This window comes from Micropterus dolomieu, linkage group LG19 (assembly GCF_021292245.1).
Source record: "Micropterus dolomieu isolate WLL.071019.BEF.003 ecotype Adirondacks linkage group LG19, ASM2129224v1, whole genome shotgun sequence".
NCBI classification, from domain to species: domain Eukaryota; kingdom Metazoa; phylum Chordata; class Actinopteri; order Centrarchiformes; family Centrarchidae; genus Micropterus; species Micropterus dolomieu.
In genome coordinates, this window is record NC_060168.1 from 10,641,372 (window position 1) to 10,651,462 (window position 10,091).

Genomic DNA, 10,091 nt, shown 5'->3' on the forward strand with positions numbered 1-10,091 from the left:
GGGGGGGGGGGGGGGGGGGGGGGGGGGGGGGCGCTGCAGGAGACATGATGTAATGCAACTGGCTCACTGGTTCGTAGAGTTACCGCCTGCTGAGACACACACCTGGTTGTGGGGCTGCTTTCATATACTCCTCACAGTTGTATAAAGTGGTCTGTGTGCATGGTGTGTTGCCTGTGTACATTTATGTATCTGAAGGACAAAGAGAGCCATATGTAATAATGGAAGGTCATTCCCAGAGCCAGTTTTATGTGTGTCCACTCTTGATTCTCCATCTGGTGTATTGTGCAAGCAATAGGTGTTTGAAGGTTTTGTTTTCATGTGTGTCTGAGGACAGCAAGTATAATTTAGCATTTCATTGCTGTTACCATTTCACTGGAAACTTGTCAATAAATGTCACCAGATTGATTTATCTTTGCTATATTTATTGATTTTATGAATTATCTCTTTTTATCGTTTCCTGAAACTGCAATTCTCAAGGTGCTCAATCTACCAGGCATGTCATTTTCCACTTTAACCTTCCTGACCCACTAGCGGGTGAGTCATTCGAAACTCATGCCCAGCAGCCAAACAGTGTTCAAACCCACAGAGGTTTAGCATTTAATGATTTTTTTAAAGTCTTGAGGTTTGAACATTTCACTCAATGTTAAAAATCATATAGCTTTAATGAAGACCTGGAACAAGCTGATACAGAATATATGTGTGATACTGTTAGACAATGACATTAGTTTTCCAACACTGAAGCTAGATTATTATCACCCAGCTGTACAGTTCCCCTCAGCTAGCTAGGGTGCTTCAGCATCTTTCAGCCAATTGTTTTGGTGTTATGGCTTATAGCTACTTTTATGGTTCAGTCTCACCGAATGAACATCAACCCTATTTCTTGATGAAGCAGGCAACTGTTTTTACTGTAAAACCTCTAACCTACTGTACGTACGCTACCTGCCCAGCAACAAACAGCAGACAGACACATTTAGCGACTATCTTATTGGAGCAGCAGCTAAAAAGCCAGTTAGAGAGAGCCTAAGTCCCTCCCCTTCCAATGGACCACCATGGGACCTTACTTCGGAAAAAATATGTTCGGTAGTCAATGGCAAGAGAAAACTAATTTTATTGATTGAATTGTGCTCCGAATTACACACATGATGATGGTCAATTTAAAATTTACATTTAAAAGGACTGAGAGTCATTGGATTAAACACATCAGAGATTAGATATGTAGTTCATTCAACATTTTTTACACAAGACTGAATATAACTTAGTTACATATATAGCAAATTGAAGTTGCTTTGGATAAACGCGTCAGCTAAATGTAAATGCTGTTTGCTAACGTGCCATATCAACTTTTTAAGGTGAGTGTTGTGTTTACAACTTGTTCTGCTGCCCTCAAATGGCCAAAAATATATAAATACGGATTTTCTTTCAAGGGAAAATGAGTATGTCAAGGGGTTAAATTAAACCAACAGACAACAAGTCAGAGTAAATGTCTTTACCTTACCTAGCTGTGTTTATTCGAAAACATTTAAAATTATTTGGTGGAACCACTGACAAGGATTTTCACTCCTGTGGCACAAGACGGCAGAGAACAAGTCAGACCAGTCTCTCTCAGTTAAGCATATTGTACAGAAGGCAAAAAACTGACATTTTTCCTTAAATAAAAGGATGTCAGGAAGCTAGAAGACAAATGGAAGAGATAACTTTTGAATAACGACTATCTAAATAATGAAAAACAGCGTGGAAGGTCGTATCTACAAGTTCCAAGACAATGGATAATGGACAGTGATAATCATTGCGATAAAGATGATGAAAGTAGGAAATAAGTAGTTGAAGAAAAGTGAGATGCTGCAGTAGAAGAAGTGGGGAGAAGGGATTCAGGGGGAAAACGAGATAAGAGGACAGAGTGATTCAGAGGCCAGATCAATTTGACAACTTTGCACATTTTGGTAAATACAGAGATATCAGTCTATTTCATCTCATCACCTAGCGGTCAGAATTTTCCCAGCAGCAAGTCAACACAGATGTTCTCAAAGGAGAGTGTGCCTCACCTCGGGTGAGTTTAGGATTTAAGTTTGTTGCAAAGAGAAGGTGTGTCTGGAAGATAAGGCGATGTCTCAGTAACAACAACAGAAGCCAAAGCTGTGCATGAGATCATATTTACTGTTCAGCCTCCGGGTCTTATCATTACATTAAGTCCTGTAACAAAGGAACAATACAGAGCAACTGGGAGAAGTGAAAAGCCAGATGTGACGTGGATGAAGGAAAGAAAGAAAGAAATTAAGTGTGTGGGAGGAGGGGTTCTTGATAAATGACAGACAGGAACCACCAGCACAGTGACTAACTGCTATGATTCGAAGCATTTCAGCATCACTGAGCACATTCTCGAATTTTGATGTTTGGTTGTCATGGAGGCGAAGCGGTCGCCCTTGGTTACCATTACATTGATAATCTGCTCACTGGGCATTTCTTAATTAGATCACTGTTGGACGCTAGACATCCTGCTAAGGGACAGTATTTAAAGGTGTGTGTGTGAAAATATATGAATGTCTGACTGTGATAGATGGATACATCTGTATATATCCATCTATCAGTGTGTGTCTGTTTATGTGAGGATGTGTATTCATCTTATATCTTCCCTGAGGCTGCCGTTCAAACACTTGACGTCAGTATCTATAAAAACAAACAGTCCTCCCATTTCTTAAATAGGCATTTGGTGCTCGCAATGAGACTCATTTATCAGTATTACTGACTTGTTTAGAATGCTAAACATGCTCCAATGTGAACCACTTTACTAAATGTTAGTAATGTTTATGTGAAGTTTTTTATGACCCAAGAGTCGACATGAAGAAACAAAAAATGTGGTCATCCTTGACAGATGAGAAACAATCCTAATGCTGAGTGACAGCGGCCTGGATCACCATGACGCACAGTCACATTTGTCTCAGTCTGAGCTGTATGGTCCCATTCAGAACACAGCAGGCGCAAAGTTAAAGGGCTGGATATACTTCATCAGGTTTACACATCCCGACAGGTGACCACACTGCAATCAGTGTGAATATTCATTGGAGAAAGTTTATTTTTTAGTTTTTCTTTATATATGTATATTTATATATGAAGAGTTTTATCATGTGGTGGAGGGGACTTTAGGAGACTATTTAAAGGAGTGCTTCAATAATACATGCTTTCCAACGTCTGAGGAATATCTGTCTTTTATAGTACCCCACAAAGGGAAGTGGAACTGTAGCAAAACTACTTCGCAGTGGGATGAGAGAGAAAGAGGAAGCACTCTTTCTGTGTGTGCATGTCTGTGTGGTAGCAAGCATGAAGTGTGTGTGTGTGTGTGTGCATTTGTGTCTGAATATTCATATGCCACTGTTATCTGTTTTGCATGTCAACACTAACAAAGACGTCAAAGCGCGCCACAAAGATGCAAAAATTAAACTAAATCGGGTGAAAAACAGCACACGAGCAGACTTTCGAGGACATACTTAGCCATATCATTACTGTATATCAGTGGGAGCATGCACTCACACATGTACTCGCGCACACTCACTCGCAAAAGCATGTGCTGGAGCTTTATGAGCGCGGCGTGTGTCTCCTGTTAGGGATTTGCACAAGATAGCAGTGAACATAGAGCAGGATTTCTGTCATCATTGAACACATGGGGAGAGGAGTCTGCCTAGACAGCAGCATTGACAGATTGCATGAATAATTTAGGAACAAAGTGAGAGGCCTCATAGACCTCTGAATCACTACCAATGACAGCTGCCTGCTCTGACTTTGGCTTCTCTCTCATCTTTTTTAATGCATATTATTTCCATAAATTCCTCTCTAAGCTGCGTCCAGACGCAAGGAGCACTGTGCTGAATCTCGAACACGCGAGCAGGGGCTATGTCCAGGGGGACAGGGCAAGATGACTTTTAGAAAACAACAGAAGCAATAGCACTGCAAGATTTCACTCATGGTTTATTTGAAGTAATTAAACCCAACGTGGCTTACCTCCATGGCTAAATTTATTGGTAGGATGGTAGAGGAGCTGGACTGGAGTTGATAAAAACTACTGTAGATGATAAATGGGTCTTTACAAAATGATTTCCAAGAGATTCACGCTTGGATCATCAGTAAGGGTAGCAGGCAGTCTATATTGATTTGCAATTTTCTGTCAGATATAATTGGGGGGGATGGTGATCAGTGGACTTGTTGATTTCAGAAGGAGGGGGAGAAAAGGGCTAAAGGAGGGAAAGAATAAAAAATGGAAATGAAAGCTGGTGCAAAATGCTTCAAAAGTAGTTGCTGCATTGCAGGGGTCCAGTATTAGTCAAAAACAAGCTAAGCATTGGTGATATGTTTAAACGTTTAAAACAGCACATGTTGTCCAAACAGATGTTTTACTAATTTACCATCGTGGTGCTCCTCCATCACTGTCATCTGTGGAAGAAAAAAAAAATGAGCGCTTGTTTTATTGCATTTGCATAATCATCATAGCTCAGGAAACCTAGCTATGAACCTAGCAGCAAAAGTATATACTATCTACATGTATATACTAGAGCTAGACTAATATATATTGGCTGATATTAGCTTATTGCACACATCTGTGTTATCTGTGTATAAGCAACAAGAAACTGCAGCACTAAAATGCCAATGTTTGAGTTAATGAAGAAACAAGTCACCTTTACATAGTTTGTTCACAAGAGAGCACTGACAAGTTGATTTTTCAACTTTAAAATGTTTGTATTATGTTACAATACAATGTAGTTCAAAGTATCTTCACCAAAACAGTGATTACATGTTAATGCATCTGTAATAAGGGAATATAGTAGTAGTACAACACCCTGAATGTAGTCATTCTGCTACTTTTACTTTTGAATGCCACTTAACAGAACAAAAATTATTGATACTTTTACACAAGTTAAGGATCTGAATGCTTCTTCCACCACTGCATTTATGTCAGTGACAATAAATCCTATGATAAGTATTGTAATACATGGTAAAAGGACTGTACTTGCAGAGCAAGTTTTTCTAGTCTTCCGACCACTGAAAGCGTTGTGCTTCACACTCGAACTTTCACCACATTTGTACGCTGATGGCACATCCTACAGGAGCAATTTGGAGTTCAGCATCGACATGCATACTAGAGGAGCCAGGGATCGAACCACCAACCTTCCAATCAGTGGGAGACCTGTTTTACCTCCTGAGCCACAGCTGCTCCATAATATCTGTGAATGACTAACTGATTCCTTGTGTGGGATTCATTACAATTCGAGCAGTTAAAGATTCCAGCCTTTTTTACTGGACCTTGGGCTGTCTGGTTAGTTGAATGCCAAGGGAGATGTCATTAGTTGAGCTAATTTCTGGTTAATTACATGGGCAACAGACTAATTACTTATGGCAAACTGCATTAAAAGTATATGGGATCCATTAGAGATTCAAAATGTCAGTAAAGTGGCTTTATTGTCCAGTCCAAGTACATGCGCACACAATTTATGCTCAAATTTTGAAGTTGTTAGGCAGGCGACAAACTGGCCCACTTCACTGCACCATGTTTGAATTTAAGCCAAGCTGCAGGGGTTGATATATTCACTTGAGCTCATGATTAAAGAGGGTTTTAAACCCCGTTGAGAGAGTGTGTGTTTGTGTGTGTGTCAGAGAGCGAGGGGGTTGTACTGTATATTGAAGTCAAAAAGGATTGCAGGCGCTGCAGCATCAATGCCTGCCAGTGTTTGGCACGACGTTAACTTTGGACAACTTGGCCCAAGAGCAGTGACTTTTGAAGTGTGTTCCAAGGCTACCAAAAACAATCAAGGTACATACAGCCTGAATCCCACGAGGCACTCTATAATCCCCATAGCCTTTATTAAAGAGTGACCTTTTTCGACATGGATTTTAAAAAAAACAAAAAACACTAAATCCAATGATTTTTTAAAAATGCCCTTTTTGCACTAGAAGTGATTAGAAATAGCATTCCTGTTCCCTTTGTCGTGTACGGAGGGACTGGCAGACAGACCTCCTGTAATCTGCATTTTCAACCCCCCCCCCCCCACGACCTCTTTCAAAGAGGAAGTTGAAGGTTTATTAGAGTTGGTGGCCTGTGATTGTGTTTTAATGAGAGAAAGACTGCGGAGGGGAGATAAGGCTGAGAGGTCCTTGGTGGGATTAGAATAATCATCAAAAAACGCCATGTCTTTAAAAAACACACAATGGAACAGGGCTGCTCCTGTCATCCTCCACTCCTCCGCCCATTCATCCCTCCATCTCTCCATCCCTCCACCCCCGACACCAGTCGGCCAATTGACATTCCAGTGTGATGGTTCGCTGCTTGCAGTGGAATGTGACATTTCCTCTCATCACCCTCTGTACCGAGCCAAATGTGCGGTTTTACAGATTAAACAGGCACAGTGAGCCAACGTGAAGATGGGGGATAGTGTGGAGGAAAGATGACAAAGATGTGAGAGAGTGATGGGGCACAGACAGACAGAGAGAGGGAGATGGAGAGAGATTGAGAGGCATTTACGTACTAAATTAATGCAAACTCATGATAATGAGGCATTTTGATACAAGCAGCATCATTAGCTATCATGATTTCAGTATTCCCGTCTTCCTGTGTCCCCTATTTAATGTCAACAGTCAACTTCTGGCTTTGAGCAGTTGCATTATGGAAATCAGCAGTATGAGGGGGATAAATACCATGTCATATGTTAATGCAACATTAAGAGTTGTGATACACTTGTTTTTTAACAACGCATACACAGGCAATAGACTGTGTTTTTATATTATTTGGCAGCCTATTTTATCCTGGAGGATTAAAAAGTATATCTAATATGGGATAGATCGGCTTCTGATTTTGCACAAGCTAAACTTAACTGAACAACACTCAGGGCAAACTTTAACATAAAGTGATTTTTCTGGGCCACTTGGGGAGGCAGAAACATTAAAGGCAACACTGACATATTACCACCATATAAAGTTGATATGGCAAACTTGTTAGCAGTTTACTCATCCTGCAGATATGAAGCAAGTGTATACTGCAGGGGCCCATAAATTCTACAAATGTTTACACGTGGGTTAAAATAAAGGTAGAGACAGAGAAAGGTAAATGATAATGATATCTTTGGCTTGATGAAAAAAAACAAATTAAACTGGTCTGGAGAGTGAGTAAGTTGTATTTCTATGGAAATGCAACTTCCATAGAAAAACATAGCAACAAAAATGCGACCGTATTGAGAAATAATCCCAAAGACAAACTGAACCTGTGCTGGAGATCCTCAAAAACCCACCTCACCACTTTATCTGGAGAGCTTGTGTGGGATGAAGTGTGTGAATATTATTATTATGTAGTTACCTTGTGTACATGTGTGTGTATGTGGGAGTTAAAGTTCAAGAGGTGTCTGAGAGCTCCTACTGTTATGTATAGTAACATCTCCATTGCTATGCATGTGTCCTATTCCCCGATCCAATCTCTATCTTTGCATTCATGCAGAGAATTATGATTGGTCAGTAAAAGGGTTGTCCCATGTTAGCTTAGCTTCAGTCATTAAGATCTGAGCAGAAACCTAAGAGGGATTTCAAGGTTTCTGCTATCAACAAGTTGTGATTTCACGGGGAAAAAAAGGTGTTGAACGTTGATACAAGCCACACAAACAGCACATAGCCCAAAACACAAAGATGCCATGGAGGGCACCGTGTGCCTTTCATTCCAATTACTGAAACAGAGACAACCTGGTTATGATAAGGTGACACAACCCTGCAGGTGTGAACTCTGTTCAACTGGAAGCCCCCCCCCCCTCTATTTACTGCTCTTTAATTGCTGTTTAAATCGCACCAGCTAATCTGAAAGGCTTTACCACTGTTGATGTGTGTATACAGTCTGTGACAGAGCGAGAGAGGATGGAGGGAGAGGGATAGAAAGAGAGAGAGGGGGAGAGTTAGTTTGTGGCCTCTCTCTACAGGGAGAGGGGATTATGTTTTTCTGCTGTCATATGTTCTGACATTCAGAATGTTATTAAACTTCAATAGGCTGAGCTCAGGGTTCACTGATTACTGGGGCTGAATCCATTATTCAGGGTTTACTTCACGCCGCATGTTTACCGAAATCACACCTGCATGCTTCGCACACTAATGCACATACACCTGCACATGCACTCATATGTGCATACGTGCATGGATGCATGCTCCCTCCAGAGGTTCACCCACACAGTTATGATCGCATTCAGATAACAGCATTAGTCTAAATGCACCATTACTGCAGTAATGCATTTTAGGTAATGCGACTGTCTTGGCAAATTTGATTTGTGTGCCTACTAAATATGCATTGGGCCTGAGGGAAAGAGAAGGCTGAATTTTAGAGTTGAGAATGTTTCTATAGTGATGTGAGCGTGTTTCAAGTGAACTCTGACGGTGAGAATGAGAACAGAAAAATTGTCCGCTAAGACTGAGGAGATTGCCCACTCAAAACTCTCAGCAAATACACCACCATGCTCTGACGGGTAGAATGAAAAATGTCTCCCATTGTCAAAAAACTGTTCCTTTTCAAAAAATGGAAATTCCACTTGAAGCATTGCTTTGCAACGAAGAGATTTAAGCAGGGAATTCTGGCCTATTGAGTGAAATATTACATTGAAATGGAGGGTATTTCCTGCTCCTTGGATTGTGACCCTATCCACCAGAATGATTGGCTGGGAGTCTACCTGGGCTGTGCAGGAAGGCTCCCTAACTCTGATCGCTGTGGAAAGTAGCCCTGCTCCATAATCCCCTCATCTGTCATTCTGTCTGAGGCGATGTTGGCTGCCATACATCTCTACCTCACATTCCCTCCTGCTCTCCTGTTCTTTCTTTCTCCAACACCCATTTACTACCTCCATCTGTCTTCCCCTCAAGGCCGTCGCCTGCCTCCGTCCACTGAGATGGACAGATGGGAAACAGAGGAAGAGAAGTAGGGTTCGGGGCGCCAGCTTTCCCGTAAACTTCAGGAGGTCTGGTAGCACAGCAACTTTTCTATTCCCCCAACAACGAGGAAGCACATATCTCAACCAGGGACAGTTAATCTTGAGAGCATCGGACTAACAGGCTCTGTCTTGTGATTGACTGTCCCTTTCAGTCAGTCCCTGGGTGACCCTCAACGCCACAGAGACATGGGAGGACCAATAAAGCTCAGAGTGGATGATAACTCATCATTGCCTCATACGTTTTCATTTACAGAGCAATAAAACTGCATTACCAGTTATAAATCAACAGCTAATAGGATAAGTGAAGCTTCAAACTGTGAGCCTTGATGTGTGTACTGTCCACTCAAGTGCTGAAGCAATACTTTGGCCAGAGTATCTGTGTCTGTCCACATGTACAGTACTTTTTTGTTGACTGTACTGTAGCACAATGGATTTTAAAACAATAACAATAGGGTTAAAGTTTTGGCTTTTACTTTTAATTTGAAACTGTTTACAGGCACATCAGATTAACAATGTGTGTGCTGTACCCCCTTTTATACACAGCCCCCCAATTATAGTCAGAAAATAATTAAAGGTGTTTACACAACTTAAAGCCCCAACTTGGGGCCCAAGAGCAAAAAGAAAGAAGCTGTGGCAGACAGCAATGCACACTGAAAACAATGTTTGTGTCCACTGATATCCAAACACACACTTCTGGTTCATGATGTCGCTCTGCTAGCTACTAAGATTCACAAAGTGACAAAGTTAGTTGTGGTTAAGTGTGAGTGTGTGTGTGTGTGTGTGTGTGTGTGTGTGTGTGTGTGTGTGTGTGTGTGTGGTTAAAAAAACATGCATGCGTATATACCAGTATGTGTATTGGAAATCAAGCAAACACTAAGACTGTCCTGAGGCAACTTCTGTGTACTGTCAATGTGTCGTTAGATGCTGCCTTCAGCTCTCATCCTGCTTTGAGTGCCTGTCACTCAGACTGATAGAAACATCCTGAGGGCTGGATGGATTGAGAGACGAGAGTTGCTACATGCTATTGAAAGGGGCTTCACTCTTGCAGCATCTCTGTGGGCGGAGTGTGTGCGCTTTAAAAGGCTTATGTGCACCCATGTCCGTGTCTGTGTGAATGTCTTTGCTCACATATGAGCGGAAGAAAACTCCCACACA